At 39.4% G+C, this 18,369-nt stretch overlaps 1 pseudogene; it reads right to left on the bottom strand.

Moving 5' to 3' along the window:
• Positions 1–11,082: 11,082 nt before the first annotated feature.
• The window catches only part of LOC115892846, a 37,006-nt pseudogene continuing 29,719 nt past the window's right edge, over positions 11,083–18,369 (bottom strand).

Below are 18,369 nucleotides of genomic sequence, written 5' to 3'. Positions count from 1 at the left end.
ATTCTAGAGGAAAAGATCACAAGTGTCAGACAAAAAAAAAGCAGTTTTTGTTGTTGTTTTGTTTTGTGGAGATCAACACTGTAATGAAGCTCAACATGGCAAAGTTGACCCTCTAGAATTTTCATGTGAATGTCAGGATCAAATTAGGAAGTGTGTATATACATTTTTGACATATATATAAATATATATGTGCACATATATACACACATAAATATAGAGCATCTTCATTAGGAAATAGAATGCACCTGAAATTAGCTCTTCCTACAAAAAGAACAGGATTTATATTTTAAGGCTAAAGATGAAAAATCTTAATAGAAAACTTATTTTGTGACTTTTTGTAGAGGAAACCCTTATAGGAAAATAAAAGAATGCATTTGACCAGAAGTGGGAACCACAAAGCATAGATAAACATATTTATTTTGAATGAGTTTATTCATACTTTGGATTATCTGGGTCCAGAGAATAGAAAACAATTAGCTTACAATTGATATCATTATGCCATGTCCTACGTATCATAACAGAAATTAGGCTATCATTTGTGTGGTTTTGGTTTGTGCATACATGACTGAGTTTAGTTCGTTTGGTGAACTGACAGCTAGACAAGATAGTTATTATCAGAGTTCTAAAGTATTAGTGACTTGATAATACCTTCACAGTCCAAATACTGTCCTATTAGTTACCTGGGTCTCCTCATGGGATTCTTAAAAACGTTCTGCAGAATGAAAATTAGTGGACTAGGAATAAAAATATTTCCTTATTACTAGCTGCTCAATACCTTTGATATTGTCAAGTTAGTGATTTTCACACTCAGAATGTTCTGGAAAAAGTCAGAAAGGAAGAGATACCCAGAAAGATGTGACACGCAGTATCCACAGAGCAGAACAAACCTGAATTGCTTCAGTATTTTACATTATTCAATACCCTTTCAATTATAAGTGATTTAAACCCAACTCAAATTGAGCAAAAAATATGAATAGGCTACAAGAAATATAAACGACAAATGAAGCAATAAAAATATTTCATACTTTGAAAGAAATTAAAATTAAAACAATAAGCAATGAGATCTTTTTATTTCTGAAATGTGCAAGCTATTGATACAGGTTAAGAGGAATGGTCATTTTCATGCAATATGGTATGAAATGTTTTCAGAGATCAATTTGTCTAGAAAATGATAAAACTTAGAAATGTGTCTTGATGTTTATTTATTCATTAAATACATAATTTATTGAGTGATTATTATGTGCCAAGCACTTTGTAAAATATCTACCTCTTACAGTGGTTATGATCTATAAGACAAGATACACATTATCAAAAAAAAAGGCGTACTAATAAAGTAAACAATGCAAAACTGCCATTTTGGCAAGCACTGAGAAAGATTTATGTGGACTTTAAAATGCCTATAATAAAGGTAAATTGGGCAGTCCCAGAGTTTTGGCAAAATTTCCTAAGGTGCAGTGAGCCTTAAAGAATTGAGTAAGTAAATATTTACTAGTAAATGAAGGGAAGTGGCAGACAAATGTAATAATATGTACAAACAACATAAAGAAGGAAAAGGAATGAAGCATATAAAGGTCAGTGTATCAGCAGGGTAAGCCATGCTATGTTGCAGTAACAAACAAGCCTAACAGCCTAACATTTCAGTGATTTAAACTACCAAAATTTCTTTCTTTCTTTCTCTCTTTTTTCTCTCTTCTTTCTTCCTTTCTTCCTTCCTTCCTTCTTTCCTTCATTCCTTTCTTTCTCTCTCTCTCTTTCTTTCTCTTCCTTCCTTCTTTTCTTTTCTTTTTTCTTTTTCCTTTCCTTTCCTTTCCTTTGAGAAAGAGTTTCCCTCTTGTCACCCAGGCTGGAGTGCAATGACACTATCTCAGGTCACTACAACCTCCACCTCCCAGGTTCAGTTGATTCTCCTGCCTCAGCCTTCGAGTAGCTGGGATTACAGGTGTGTGCCACCACACTCAGCTAATTTTTGTGGTTTTAGTAGAGACAGGGTTTTACCATGTTGGTCAGGCTGGTCTCGAACTCCTGACCTCAGGTGGTCTGCTCACCTAAGCCTCCCAAAGTGCTAGGATTATGGGCATGAACCACCATGTGTGGCCCAAAGTTTTATTTTGTACTCACATTTTATAGCAATTGTGAATTGACATTGCTCTAATCAGCTCTGCTGATCATTCCTCTCACTCTGGATCCATTTGATAAATCAGCCTTTGTCTGGAGTATTATCAGTCACCATAGTAAGACGAAAAGGCTAAAAGGCCTAAAGGTCATTATGTTAAGTGAAATAAACCAGGCACAGGCATACAAACCTTGCATATTTTCACTTATTTGAGATCTAAAAATTAAAACAATTGAGCTCATGGAGATAGAGAGTAGAAGAGTGGTTATTAGAGGCTTGGAAGGGTAGTGAGGGTGTGGGGGAAGTAGGAATGGTTAATGGATACAAAAAGGATTTAGAAAGAAAAAATAAGATCTAGCATTGAATAGTACAATGGTATGACTATAGTCAAAAATAATTTAATTGTGCATTTTAAAATAACTAAAAGAGCATAACTGGATTGTTTGTAATAGAAAAGATAAATACCTGAGAGGACAGATGCCCATTTACCATGAAGTGATTATTATGCATTGTGTGCCTGTATCAAACTATCTTATGTACTTCATAAATGAATACATCTACTATGTAACTAAAACAATAATTTTTAAAAAATCATAATAAGGCTAGTCATGGGACCTCAACAAAAGGGCCCAGGAAATGCATTCTTACTAGGTGCCCAGCTGGAGGAAAATCAAACTCTCAATGAATGTCCAGTGTGACTGGAACTGAGTGGAGGAAATATGAGCCCAAGTGAGAAAACCTGACTTTATTCTATAGCCAATGAGAAATCACTGAAGGCTTTACACTTTCAAGAATTCTTCCTGAGGAGAAAAATTACATAGTTATGTAACATTTAATTTACAAACTGGTTTGTCATAGTAGTGTTGATTAATTTTTTCGAATGGCCAATAAACCTAAGTATTCAACAGCAAGTTCTTACTCAAAAGTCAGTTGCTGTATCTTTATAATAAAATAGGATATAACCAGAAGTAGTGGGCTTAGAAAAATGTGACATGAAAAACATATACTAACTGAAAAAGTATGCATAAAATACAGTACAAAATAAGATCTACTTAATTTATCTACTCAATATTTTTAACACGTTAAATATATATTTAACATATGTGCATAAAAACTCTTAGAAGTACTATATAGATTAGATATATTTTATTAGTAATTATTTAAGCAAGAATCATGATGTGCTTGGGTTTTACTTTTGTTGTTGTTTTATTTGTTATTACCTGTGCTTTACTGATGTCTAATTTTCTACAAAGAATGTTATTCCTTATTGGTAGAAATTTTTTAACTGGCCAGGACTCTATTTGTCCTCATTACAAAATAAATACCTTTTTTTTTTTTTCTTTTTCCATTAGTAAACATGACTGCACTTTCCGTAATCACTTGTAAATTGCATAAAAGTTATCAACATGTTGTTTTTCTTCTTGTTTTAAGTCATCTGAACACTGAAAATTGTGCATACATTACCACTATTTCAGATGCAGTCTCTAGTAAGAGGAAGTTTAACATCTGTTCCCATCTTTTCAATTGCCTCTTGCCATGAGAGACCCCACAACTCAGGTTCCAGATCCATAATTGTTACTCTGAGATAATGAAATGGCAAGTTTTTACCCGTCCAAAGTAACCCAATATTTTTCGGTTCACAATTCTAGAGACCAGTCAAACATTCCAAATTTATCAAGCAATAACGACCTCAGGAGAATCTTCCCTGCCTTCTCTTTTTTGACATTCTTTTGATTATGCTAATAGTATGGTCGTAACCACCAGTAATGATTCAAGAATAATACAGGATATGAGTTCCTGATGCTTTAATAAGAGCATATATATTGCTGAAAAACAGACTGCCTTCTTGTATATTCTTACTCCATCACTGGACATTTTACAGCAGTAAAGTCTCTGATTTTTCAAGAAAACATTTGACGCAAAAACTCAAACCATATTTCAGCTCTTTTTCAGCTTCCAAAAAAGTAAATTATCTATTTAACCAGACTGTGCAGACATTGGCCAAATGTTGGCCTGAACTCTGAGCGTATACCTGGATGGGTTGATACATCTGACACAATTGGGTTACCACAAACCGGGCTGTACATGAAAGGTCTGAAGAAGTTTAAAATTAGCCTGGGGTGGAAATATTCCACCAGAAAGTGTATTGGTGAAGAAGATTTGCACTTCTTGCAGGGATTGTTTTGTAGCTTTGTTGCAAATGAGTATGTTTTTGTGCTTTAAAGGGGAAAAAAATAATGAGATAAGAGTCTCATTACAATCCTTGAAATCCAGCATGTTGTTTATCCAGATTACCTATTTGTGAGTTCCCATCCATGGGGGCATTGATAAGTGCCATTTAGCTCTCATGACTCTTCACAGCACTTTGTACACCAAGGGGAAGTCCTAATTAAGGCAGTATTTTATAATAAAAAATTGTTATTATTTGTTTCTTCTGTCAAGCTATAGCTGGTGCTTTTTCTCACCTAGAGGTCTATTTTGGTCTAGTAAATGGAAGTAGGATTTGAAATAAAATTACAGTCAAACTATGAAAATATGAAGAGTATTTACTGTGCAAGTGGCAGATTATACTTTTTCAACAAAATCATCTTTGAAAGTACGGCTAATACCTCTTTGAGAGGTACAAGTAAAGCAGCAGCCAGAAATTCTGGGAAATATTCTGCAAACTATGTCCAAAAAAGGGCCAATCAGTGTAAAAGAAGATAATTAAAATTTGAGTCAGTAAAAAAAAAAAAAAATGGTAGAAAAGGCAAGTCATTAATTACTATTTCTATTTTCTTCATCTTAAGAGAAGATAAAAAGAGCAAAGAAAAACACCAAGAAAGGATTCAAGTCCGATCAACTCCACCAAATATTTAGTTGTTTAGAGGCTACTCCATAAAAACATAGATGTTCCTCCCCAAGTGAGAAAAAAAAATCTATGAGAAACAAAGTCCTTTTACTAGAATCTCTAAAGGGTAATTAGAAATAGGTGAATCTCCGGTGACTCACGCCTGTAATCCCAGCACTTTGGGAGGCCGAGGTGAGCAGATCATGAAGTCTGGAGATCGAGACCATCCTGGCTATCACGGTGAAACCCCGTCTCTACTAAAAATACAAAAAAAATTAGCCGGGAGAGGTGGCGGGAGCCTGTAGTCCCAGCTACTCGAGAGGCTGAAGCAGGAGAATGGCATGAATTCGGGAGGTGGAGCTGGTAGTGAGCCAAGAACACGCCACTGCACTCCAGTCTGGGCGACAGAGCGAAACTCCGTCTCAAAAAAAAGAAAAAAAGAAAAAGAAAAAAAAAAGAAATAGGTGATTCTCAGCAATGTGATAAGGGTGGGGAGATCGTCAGCACCTCCTAGGGACATCAAGGCAAATCCAGGTTGGGCTGGTGTCAGATGCCATTAAGAAGTAGAAAAAGGGCTGAAATCTAGTTATAGTAGTAGAAGTAGTGTTAGGGTATGGCAGGGTCAGGTATCAGGAGAAACCAAGGTCACATCAAACTCTAGTGGGCAGATGAGAGCAACAGGTAGGTATGAATCAAGGCCCTTAGAAGTTATCAAGATGATGAGTACCGGAAGCCAGCACATATATACTGTCTTCCGTGGTTGTTGGAATTGAGATTCTGTTAAGAGTTAGGTCTCCATCTGGATGAGCACAACTTCATAAGGCACAACTCTCCAAGTTTATCTGTCACCGAACACCGTGATTAAATTTAAATTTGGGGGGCCAGGCACGGTGGCTCACGCCTGTAAATCCCAGCACTTTGGAGGCCGAGAGGGGCGATCACGAGGTCAGGAGATCCAGACCATCCTGGCTACCACGGTGAAACCCCGTCTCTACTAAAAATACAAAAAAAATTAGCCGGGAGAGGTGGCGGGAGCCTGTAGTCCCAGCTACTCGAGAGGCTGAAGCAGGAGAATGGCGTGAACCCAGGAGGCGGAGTTTGCAGTGAGCAGAGATCGTGCCACTGCACTCCAGCCTGGGCGACAGAGTGAGACTCTGTCTCAAAAAGAAAAAAAAATAAATTAAATTTTTATTTCCAATAGATATTTCTACCCAACAAGGTAAGTGTAGAAGCCTCCATTGTCTGAGCTTGTCAATTGTATGCCTGGTCTTATCATGGCCTTACCACTGGTCTAAACCAGCTGAACTCTCCTGATGTATGTATTTATATTCATAATTTCCAATAAATGACTTTAGTTTTGCACTTCTCATAACATCCTGTATACGTGTGTATAAAATTAAACTAAAAATCCTTTATGTGATAGTACCAATGAATAATGTCAAGAAAGCTCAGATATCAACCCCAAACTTTTAGAAGATAACATCTACATTACCTATTTCCCTAAAAAACCTTACCATCAGTAATTAACATAAAATCAGAGGCTTCAAGCTGGAAGTTAAGAGATCATCTGTGGCAGTATTTTTAAATGCCCACAAATTTTGAATACTCTTTCTATCAAAAGTGGGATTACATCCCTCTTTCATCCATCTATAAGGGCTTCGGACTCACTTGCAAATGGTCTGAAGATGTAGCACAATTTCTGAGGCTATATTATAGTGGGTAAAGCAGCTTCTGTCTTGAGCACTGGGACACATGCTGTTATTTATATCCATGAGCTTAAATGTAAGAACCCCAAATATCTTGAAGAAACTATAATGTGCAGAAGTTGAGGACACAGAAAAAAAAATCACATATACATGCTCCAGTGGCAGCCCCAGCTAAGCTCTCAGCCAAGTGCCAGGAAAACCTGAGTGAGGTACCTTGGACATTCAGTTCAGTAAGCCTTCTTTATATGGTTGCAACTACTGTCAATACACAGCTGCAACTGCATGAGACACGCCAAGTGAGAACTACCCAGACAAACCCTTCTGAATTCCCGACCCATAAAAGCTAAGGCAAAATAAATTTTTAAGCCTATAAATTTAGAAGTAATTTGCTATGCAGTGATAGATAACTAACTGATTTACCATCTAATCCAAGTCCCTACTCTGGGATGAATCTTTTGGATTAAATGACTCTAGTGCAAGGTATCTTCCTTCACATTAGCCACAAACCAATAGTTTTGGACAACACGATTTTGCTCCTCATGTTAGATCAAAATTTTCATTTCTCTAACTTTAAACCAATATTCTAGATTAGCATTATATGACTTCTTAAACATGAAAGCTTGCCACGTAGACAAAAGCACTCTGTAAATATCTCCTTGGTCTTTTCTCCTGAAGGAAAACAATACCCTTTTACTTCTGGCCTTGCCTCAAAAGAGAATTTTCAAAATTCTGTGTGTCTTTTTCTGAACATATTCCAATTGGAGAAGTCTTAAAATATAATGTAACGAGTTTGGCACTTTGTCCCATAAATCATCTCACAGAATTTGGTGAAATTGTCTTTTCTATTGCCTCTATTGTACTACACACAATATTTCATTAATGCAACCCAAGATTGTGCTAGTCTGTTTTTTGAACAGCCACATCATACCATTGGCTTATTTTATGGTTGTCATCAAATGGAAATCCCAGACCTCTGCCATCTGTACTGTGGCCAAACAAGCTCACTCCATGCAGCTGACTTTCTGAACCTAAACAGAACTTGAAACTTGTTTCTGCTTAATCTCATTTCAACAGTTTTGGCTCAGTGTGTTGCTGTCAGTTGACTACTTTTATTCTTGAGTCTGTCACTTATAGTTTTAGCCATCTAAGCATCCTCACTTCTAAAGCTCTATCAAAATTATCCATAGAAATACTGAGTCAACAGGGCTAAGAGTACAGTCAGTCAAACTCCAATAGAAAACTACAAAGCCATTTGCCAACACATAGCAGACATATATTTAGACACTAAATATCAACACTTCTATCATTCAATCTACTATTTACGTATGACGTTCTTGCAAAAAATACTGTCACCTGCATTGATGTAATTGAAACAATTGATACGCATTTTATGCATGGAATTTTCTGTTCTCTAGAGGTTCTAACAAAATGAGAAATCATGTGAATTTGGCATGATTTGTCTTGAACAAATGTATGCTAGCTCCTAGAGATTAGCTATATTGTTTTTCAAAGGTTCATAAATCACATGCATGATGATCTATTCTAGAATATTATATTAAGCTGAAAAAGAAAAGACAGTAATCCGATGATAAGTCATCATCACCGTTTTTGAAAGCCAATGCATAATTTTTATAGTTCAGACTTCTATCAGAAATCTTCTCTGATACTTCTTTAAAATTAGCATGTAGTTATCTTATACTATTAGATAATACATATTTATTGAATGAATGAACTAATTAATAAGTGAGTGAAAACATACATGAATCATTCCATTATCCTGCTTTATTTTCTTCATTTCAACATATCACCCTATGGAGGTAATATTTTGTTCACTTTATCTGGAATTCTCTATCTACCCCTTCTCATGAGTATAGACCTTGATCTATCTCAATAATGTATTCACAGTGCCTAAAATATAGTCTAAGGCATACCATACTCACTGCATGGAGACATGTTAAATTAAGGAAAAATATTTAATCCAGCTAGGGCTTAGGTCTCAAACTCTCTCATCACTCAGTAGTTTTTTGCTGCCATATTCATTTTACTTCTTCCAGTTAGAAAAAAAATCTTTTCCTTAATGAAGAAGACTAATTCACAATAGGAGTTCCATTTTCTGTCTGTCATTTGTTAATGTATTTCCAAGAAACACTTAATTTATTCTTATTCTTATGCCAAATATTTTTTCAAAACTAGATGCTTTACTTTAAGTTCCCATGCAAGCAATTTATTTTGGAGGTGACCCGAGGCAGGAAACACTGGGAAGGAAGTTCAGGAACAAGACAGGCAAAAGAAGAATGAAGAGTTTAACTCTTCCATCCAGAACATTCAAGAATGCCTCCTTGAATCTTCAGAATTGAAGTAGTCATTCAGGTAGACCTCAAGAGGTTGGTGGCATGACAAATGTTTCAGTGACTTCACATTCAAGCATTTTCCCCACTTTTCCAAACCAAAGTTATGACTGACTTCTCCTCAGCAGATTGACATACATTAAAGTGAAACATCTGTATACATCTGACTCTTATTTCAAATAGAAAGATTCTCATTGTAACCTTTTACATCTATTATTTTCCCCATTTTGCCATTGACTCATTATTTCTCAAAGAAATTCTTCTAGAATTAGTATGCTAAAATTAGAATATTAATATATGATAAATCTGTATCAAATGTTCTAAAAACTTCATAATCATAAGTAACTATGTCACTATTGTGTAAAATAAGCATCAGACATTTAATGGCATGAAATATAATTACTTTTTTTATTTTAAATGAAGAATAATTTCAAGGTAGTATTATAATATATGCATATTCTAATAAAAGTGTGTGTGTGCATATGTGAGTGTATGTGTGTGTAAACATAATGGTATAGATGGTAGAATTTCGAGTGTTTTTTTCTACTTTTTTATGATACTAAGAAAGTTATTTATTCACTATACACGGAACATGCTCATGTCCCCTATAAAATGTACATGTAAATCACTAAAAAGTATAATTTGGTCAACATTTTCTCAAATACAATACATACTAAACCAGTTGAGATAACAGCTCTTCCTCAAAATAATCTAATTACAGCACCCAGTCTTCTTTATATCTAATGCAAAGTTAAGTACTTATTTGGGGGGTTATCTCCTAGTTTATGTTTGGTGAGGCAGAGTAAGCAATATTTTTTTTTTTTTTTTTTTTTTTGAGACGGAGTCTCGCTCTGTCACCCGGGCTGGAGTGCAGTGGCCGGATCTCAGCTCACTGCAAGCTCCGCCTCCCGGGTTTACGCCATTCTCCTGCCTCAGCCTCCCGAGTAGCTGGGACTACAGGCGCCCACCACCTCGCCCGGCTAGTTTTTTCTGTATTTTTTTAGTAGAGACGGGGTTTCACCATGTTAGCCAGGATGGTCTCGATCTCCTGACCTCGTGATCCACCTGTCTCGGCCTCCCAAAGTGCTGGGATTACAGGCTTGACAGAGTAAACAATTTAACTCTAATATATTGCAGTCACTGCACAATGAACCAGATTATTACAGATTAAAACAAATCATTTTTTCATTATTTATAATAATGGGATCAAAGAAATATGGGATACTTTTAAATGGCAGATAACCACACAATTGCTTATCTTTGATAGTATATTGGGTTCTATAATTATATTAGGATATGAGTGATGAAAACTATTGTTATGAATAATACACCTCAAACAAAACAACCGTGCCACACTGTAATAATTCTCTAGACTGTGCTCAGTAGACATTTACTGATTAAGGGAATTATCTATTTTTCTCAATTATCCAGTACAATGTTTTGCCCACAGTAAGGGCTCAATAAATATTTGCTGGACATAGTGACCAGGAAAGAGGTGAGAAGAGATGGGCCCTCTTAGCTGGATATCAAATATAGTTGGAATTTACCTGGGAAGGAGAGTAGTTAGGAAGATGTAAACTGCATGTGGTATACAAGTAAATAAACGCAGGTGCCAACACAGCAAATGATTAAACAGAAAACACTGGCACCAAAATAAACAAAAGCAAGATTTGCCAATAATGGTGGAAATGGAACTTTTATATTGGACCATTCAATTCATTGGACCCACTCAATTCAGTTTGAGACAGACCAATAGAGGCACTGAAAGACACTATGGCTATCTTCCTTGATATTGAGACATCCTAGTTTCCAAAAATTTATTATGGACCTGTTACCCATGAATCAATATAAACCTATTCATATTGAGGGAAAAGATTCCACAAGTACAAACTTGAATTTCCTTTTATTTGTCCTAAAATGCTTACTTTCAAATTTGAAGGGACTTCAATTATTCCATGTAGTTTTTGATAACATTTTTGTATCTTTTCTGACTAGAGTCAAAATATCCATACAGTATTCATACTGCAGCACCTTCCACCCACCCTTTGGTCACTTGAACCGCCCTTCTTTTGTTCTTTTTCCATTTCAGATCTTTCTTGAAGTGTAGTAAGCAGAACCTACTGGGTATTCCAGCTGCAGTTTGGTCTATCATTGCCGGAATGACTTCTGTTATGCCGTGGTCTTCCAGTCGATCTATTTCTAGATCTAAACTGTTATCAAATGACTGACTTCTTGATCTCCTTCTTTCATAACTTCAGCTTCTAGAACATCTGTATCTGTCATAATCATCATAGTGTGAAGACTGTGCTTCAATCTGCCATCCACAAATCCACTTTCCGTCTAAATTATGTAAAGCGTTTTCAGCATTGCAAACATCCTCAAGTTGAACATAAGCAAATTCTCTTGGACGGCGAGTGCAGAAATCAAGTGGAACATACACATCAACTATAGGACCATAGTGACCAAATTCACTCTGTAAATCTTAAGACCTGGGGTCGCGGCCACATTTCTGATGAGCAGAGATGTGTTGAGGGAACACAAGTAGTGAGACACGGTGACAGCGTGTCTCAGCCAGGTGCACTAATGGGCTCAGCAAACTGACCGCGGCTCTGGCGGCCAAGCGTCAGACACACACAGTCCAGAAGGCTCTGCCACAGCCATCCACCTCTTTTCATGAGACTTCACTCCCCACTCCTACCTCCACGCAAAGCCCATTTTTTTCTACTTTTAATTATCTGTATGTCTGATTTTTTTTCTAAAATAAAATCAAATTATTTTGTAATAAGCAAAAAATATTGGCAATTGGTATAAGCAAATGTCCGAAACAAGAAAGCCGATCAAGTAAAAGATGTTATTCATAGAAGCCTATTGGCAGCAAAATCCTTACTTTATCAAAGAACATGCCACTTACTACTAATTACATTAGCAATACATTCTTACCATTTTTCTTATTAAAATAACATTAGAGGATCGTAAACTCGTGTCCAGAATTGGTTCCTTCTGGTGGGTTCTTGGTCTTGTTGACTTCAAGAATGAAGGTGCAGACCCTCGCGGTGAATGCTACAGTTTTTAAAGATGGGGTGTCCAGAGTTTGTTCCTTCAGATGTTCAGATGTATCTGGAGTTTCCTCCTTCCAGTGGGTTTGTGGTCTCACTTGACTTCAGGAGTGAAGCCACAGACCTTTGCAGTGAGTGTTACAGCTCTTAAAGGTGGCGTGTGGGGAATCGTTTGTTCCTTCTGATGGGTTTGTGGTCTCACTGACTTCAGGAGTCAAGTTGCAGATCTTTGCAGTGAGTGTTACAGCTCATAAAGGTAGTGCAGACCCAAAGAGTGAGCAGCAGCAAGATTTATTGTGAAGAGCAAAAGAACAAAGCTTTCACAGAGTGGAAGGGTACCCAAGTGGGTTGCTGCTGCTGGCTGGAGTGGCCAGCTTTTATTCCCTTATTTGGCCCCGCCCACATCCTGCTGATTGGTCCATTTTACAGAGCACTGATTGGTCCATTTTACAGAGCTTTGATTGGTCCATTTTAACAGCGTGTCGATTGGTGCATTTATAAACCTTTAGTTAGACACAGAGCACTGATTGGTGTGCTTACAATCCTTTAGCTAGACAGAAAAGTTCTCCAAGTCCCCACTCAACCCAGGAAGTCCAGCTGGCTTCCTCTCAATCCCCCGCTTTAAACAGGACACCCCAACTGCTGTTGGGAATTGGGCGATGACTTCTTTAGCTACTTGCTGCTGGAAAGGAGCGAAGAAGGGGCCCTGTAATTGTAGTGTCCTCCAGAGGAGAACTCTTTAGGTCAGTGAAAGGGCCAGGCAGATTGGTCCAGGGGTCCTTAGTAGAAGTTGTTAGTTGAGCTCATTGGGGTAAGACCATCTGTAGCTTGATGGCCTCGATCCTAGAGGAAACAAATTTGACAAGGAGGTTAAAAATACAGGGCCAGAAGGCAAGCAATAGCAAGATGGCTGCCATGGGACCTAGAAAGGAGAGAAGCCATGTTGCCCAACTCCAGAGGTTGGTATAAGAGTTTGAAAGGTGTTATCTGATTTCAGAAGCCTTTTCCTGTAAATGCAGGGCAGCATCTTGTACTATCCCTGACTGGTTAGTGTAAAAACAACACTCTTCCCCTGTGAAGGTGCAGAGTCCTCCTTTCTCAGCAGTGAGGAGGTCTAGGCATCGGTGGTTTTGGAGAGTCACTGTTTCCAAAGAGTCTATTTGGGATTGCAGAGTAAGGATAGATATCATTATTTCTTGTAAACTGTCTGAGAAATCCTTTGAGAGTGTGTGGTAGTAGGATAATGAAGTAGATAAACTGGCTATTTCGGTTCCTGTAGTAGTAACCATTCCTAACCCTGTAAGTAGGGGTATTAGTCGCATGGCTCTGCACTGACAGACTTGAACTTTGAGGGGTACTGATAGGGCCTGATTTCCTGGGGCAGTGTTAATGTTGGAACTTAGAAAGACTAAGATGCAGGTACCTGTCCAGTTAGTGGGGAGGCAGATATAGGTCGATGTTCCACATAAGAATATGCCTTGACTGGTAGACAGAATTGGTTGTGTATATTAAAAAGGTGTGTGAGTTTGTTGTTTTCATTTTCCCCTACTCCTAGAGTACTTGCCAAGGTAGCTCCGGTGAGCAGCTGGAAAGGGGTATTGGGAGCAAACTGAATGGCTCCTTATGTTCTATTTTCCCACTGGAGAAAAAAATCATTTTGTGTCTACTAGGCACCATTCGAGAGAGTGATTGAAAGAGGCGATGAGAAGGCATTAACTAGTGGTGGGGGCACTGCTGCAGGGAGTCCAGGGGTGAATGGTCATACAGGGAGAATGTTTGTCATTACAAAACCTGGACTGTTTGTTAAGTAGGGAGGAGGTGATAATTTTGGGGGGCCCTGAGAAGCAGACAAACCATCTGAATGGAGCTGTTTGGGTGACTCAGAAGTTACTATGATCAGTTGGGGCTTGAAGCTATAGGGTGTAATTACACTGATAGGGTAGCAGGTGCCCCAGGGGCAGGCCTGATAACAGGTTGCGTTGGATGCATAAAGGGGCTTGGAAAGTTAAGATGGTATTCGTAGTTACAGGGCCGTGTATGGGCTTTTCATTGCTTGTGTAATAGGTGAGGTTGGAAATGTAAGAACGTAAAAGTTGGATTGCACATCCTGTTAGGGTATTCTTGGTCCTATCAGCGATGGGGAAGTCAGCTAATGATTGCATATTTAGAAGTCAGAAAGAGTCTTTTCCTTCATAACGAGGGTGGTAGGTTAATTTGGTAAAGACCCAATTTTTTGCTGGAATGGGAGTGGCAACATAAGCAGAGGTTGATAGAAAGATACAAAGCCAACAGTCATTTGCCAGAGAAGGAGTGGACTGGTTTAACAGAGAGTGGGTTAAGTTGAGAGTCTTGTAGAGGTAATTAGGAGCTAGTGGAAGGGGAGGGATGATTGTATGAGGTATCCAAGGAAACAGGAGGAATAGATAGGCAAAGAGTAAATAGGAAGGTAAAGAGGGTGCTCTGGAAGACGAGATCATTTTATTCAGGCTGAGTTAAAGGTAGGAGTAAATTGTGGTAAGAAGGAAAGAAGATAGAAAGAAGGCTGATGTGATTAGGATTTTTGTCCTGGCAGGAGCTACAGTATATAGTCCTATTGCAAAGAGTATGGTTAGAATGCTGCTCAATAATATGATGAAATAGTAAAAAGATTCCATTAAAGGGGCAAAGAGAGGTGTTAAAGATAAAGATTATGTAGGTTTTCCCTTATCTTTTTTAAGGAGGAAGGGGTTTGTCTTCAGTATCAGTGGTAGGAGCCTTTTTAGTCTGGGATGTTTCCTTCCGAAATAGGAGATGCAAGTCCTCCAGTGGTTCGCAGGTGTATCGAGGCTGGTATGGCTGATCTTGGGACTCCTGAATTGATGGTCCCACAGGTTCCTCAGGGGGTGTCCAAAATTTAACTCAGGTGTGGTGAATCCAGGATTCCACTCCTGCCACCTTAACTGCAGTGGGGATAGAGAGGATTACCGAGTATGGTACTTCCCACAAAGAGTCCATAGATGGGGAGGTAGAGGGGAGAGATTTGACCAACACTAGATCTCCTGGTTGAAACAACTCTGTTCCCTTTTCTCTGTGATATTCTTCAGGTAGGTTTTTAAGGTTTTGTTGATATTTTGCCAAAGAAGTTATATCTTTGACCAAGTTGGCCATTTCCTGATCAAGTAGGAGGTCATTTGTGAGAAAATATCGTCCATACAGCATTTCATATGGGCTTGGACTGAGCCCCATGTGGGGCTCCTTAAGTGCCTCTTGAGTGTTTCATTTGCCTTCTCTATCTTGCCTGAGGATTGTGGCTTCCAGGTGCAATGAAGGTGATATTTTATCCCTAGCACCCTGGAAATTCCCTGAGTTATCGTGGCTGTAAAAGCCGGACCATTGTTGCTCTGTAAGCTTTGGGGAAGCCCAAATCTAGGAATAATTTCATGAATTAGGACTTTAATCACTTCCTGAGCCTTCTGTGTCTTGCAGGGAAAAGTTGCTACCCAATTTGTAAAGGTATCAACACAGACCAACAAGTATTGAAATCCCTTTGACTTAGGCATGTGGGTGAAGTCTAACTGCCAGTCCTCTCCAGAATAGTGACCTAGTCTTTGTTCCCCCAACGGGGCCTTATGATGGACCAAGGGATTATTCCTGTGGCACACATCACAGGCTTCGACTACCTGTCAGATGGTCCGGAGGCTATTTGGCCCTGTAAATAGGGATTTGGCCATTTGATGAGTGTTTTCAATACCCATATGAAAAGCTTGGTGGGGGGTTTTAAGTATTTTCCACTGGCTGGCTCTGGGTATAAGTGCCTTTCCTTCTTCTGTCATTAACCACCCCGAGGGGAGAAAACAACTCCCCATGAAAGTCCCCATTCTGTTTCAGTTGGGGAATACTGAGGCTTAATCTCTTGGAGGGGGTTGTTCCATACCGAGAGTCCTTCCTTCCATAGGTATTTCTAATAGGAGATTCTGCCTAGCAGCAATTTTGGCCTCAGCATCTGCCTGACGGTTTCCTTCTGCCTTTTCTCCTTCACCTTTCTGATGGCTTTGGCAGTGTAACACTGCCACCTCCTTGGGTTTTTGCGCTGCGTGCAGTAACTCCATAATTTCCTTGTGGTATTTAATGGGAGTTCCTTCAGAGGTTAGGAACTCCCTTCCTTTCCATATTACAGCATGGGCATGTAGGATTAGGTAAGCATACTTGTTATCTGTAACATTTATTCTTTTTCCCTCTCCCAGTTCTAAGGCTCAGGTAAGTTAGCTAGTTATGCTAACTGGACACTGGTCCCTGGGGGAAGAGGCTTACTTTCAAGTACAGTTACATCACTAACTATGACATAACCTGCCCGTTGTATCCCATTCTCCACAAATGAACTTCCATTGGTATATAGCTTAACGTCAGGATTAGCTAAGGGGACTTCTAAGAAATCATCTCGGGCAGCATAAGTCTGGACTATAATCTGTTGGTAGTCATGCTCAATTGGTTCCCCATCCTCTGGGAGAAAAGTGGCAGGGTTGACGGCCACACACGTACATATTTGAAGCACTGGTCCCTCAAGGAATAGCGCCTGGTATCTAGGTAGGCAGCTGTCTGATAGTCATAAACTTCCTTTGGCCCCTAGTATGCCATTTACATCATGAGTAGTCCAGACAGTGAAATGCTTTCCCTGTATTATTTTGATAGCCTCTGACACTAAGACGGCCACTGCCGCAACTATCCGTAAACAGTGAGGCCAGCCTTTTGCTAGTACATCAATTTCCTTACTTAGGTATGCTACTATTTGTGGGGTTGTCCCACAAATCTGAGTAAGGACTTCAAGAGCTATCCCTGCTCCCACTGTGACATATAAAGAGAACTTTTGTCCTGTGGGAAGGCTTAAAGCTGGAGCTTGTACTAGGGCCTGCTTTAAGGTTTTGAAGGCTGTTTCTGCCCCCTGGTTCCTATTCTACTAGATGAGCATCTGCCCTCTGGGTCTCCTTGATTAGAGTACACAGGGGCCTGGCCATCTCGCTGTATCCAGGCATCCATAGTTGGCAAAAGCTGGTGATTCCAAGGAACCCCCACAACTGTTTTAATGTCTTAGGGTGAGGAAAAGCCAGTATAGGCTGTATTCATTCCTTGCTGAGGGCCCTGGTCCCTCTGGCTAAGATTAGGCCTAGATATTTGACCTGCTCTAGGCAAAGCTGGGCCTTCGACCTAGACACCTTGTACCTTTGATGAGCTAGAAAGTTCAAGAGATCTAGAGTAACCTGCTGGCATGAGGCTTCTGAACTGGTAGCCAAAAGTAAATCATCCACATGCTGAAGGACCAGAGTGCCTGGACTTGAGAAGTGACCTAGATTTCGGACCAGTGCCTGACCAAACAGATGAGGGCTATCCCTAAACCCTTGGGGCAAGACCTTCCATGTAGGTTGGGACATGTGGTCTGTGGGATCCTCAAAGGCAAAGAGAAACTGGGAGTCAGAGTGCAGGGGAATACAGAAAAAGGCATCCTTGAGGTCCAGAACCGTGAACGAGTCTGCTTCCTCTAGTATTTGAGAGAGCAGGATATACGGGTTGGGTACAACTGGATACAGAGGAATTACTGCCTCATTGATGAGTCTAAGATCTTGCACTAGTCTCCACTGACCATTTGGATTTTGTACTCCTAGAATTGGGGTGTTGCAGGGACTGCTGTATTTCCTTACTAAGCCTTGAGCTTTTAAATGTTTAACAATATCCTGTAATCCTTTAGGAGCTTCAGGCCTTAAGGGATATTGCTTTTGATAAGGAAAAGTGGTGGGATTTTTTAGCCTGATTTGGACTGGGAGGGCATTTTTCGCCCTTCCAAATTGTCCTTCCAATGCCCAGACTTCAAGGTTTATTCCCTCCTCAAGTAGGGAACAACAAATGGGTAACTTGTTCCCCATATTCATGTAGATAATAGCTCCAGCCTTGGTTAATACATCCCTCCCTAATAAGGGTGTGGGACTTTCAGGTATAACAAGAAAGGCATGTGAAAGAGCAAAGTCTCCCAATTACAACTGAAGAGGTGGCTGAAATATTTGGTTACAGGCTGTCCCAGGATTCCTCAGATGGTAATAGACCTTCAGGACAGTCGTCCAGGACAGGAGATTAACACTGAGAAGGCCACACCAGTGTCCAGGAGGAAGTCAATTTCCTGGCCCTCAATGGTTAAACGTACCCAGGGCTCAGTGAGGGTGATGACATGAGCTGGCACTTGCCCCAGGCACCCTCAGTCCTGTTGTTGGATCATCTGGTTGGGGGCTTCAGGCCCAGAGAACCATTGCACTCTGGAGCAGTGCACCTTCCAGTGATTGCCTCGGCATAG

This window comes from Rhinopithecus roxellana, chromosome 13 (assembly GCF_007565055.1).
Source record: "Rhinopithecus roxellana isolate Shanxi Qingling chromosome 13, ASM756505v1, whole genome shotgun sequence".
NCBI lineage: Eukaryota > Metazoa > Chordata > Mammalia > Primates > Cercopithecidae > Rhinopithecus > Rhinopithecus roxellana.
The sequence above is the reverse complement of the archived record's forward strand: the minus strand, read 5'-3'. Positions and strand labels throughout refer to the sequence as shown.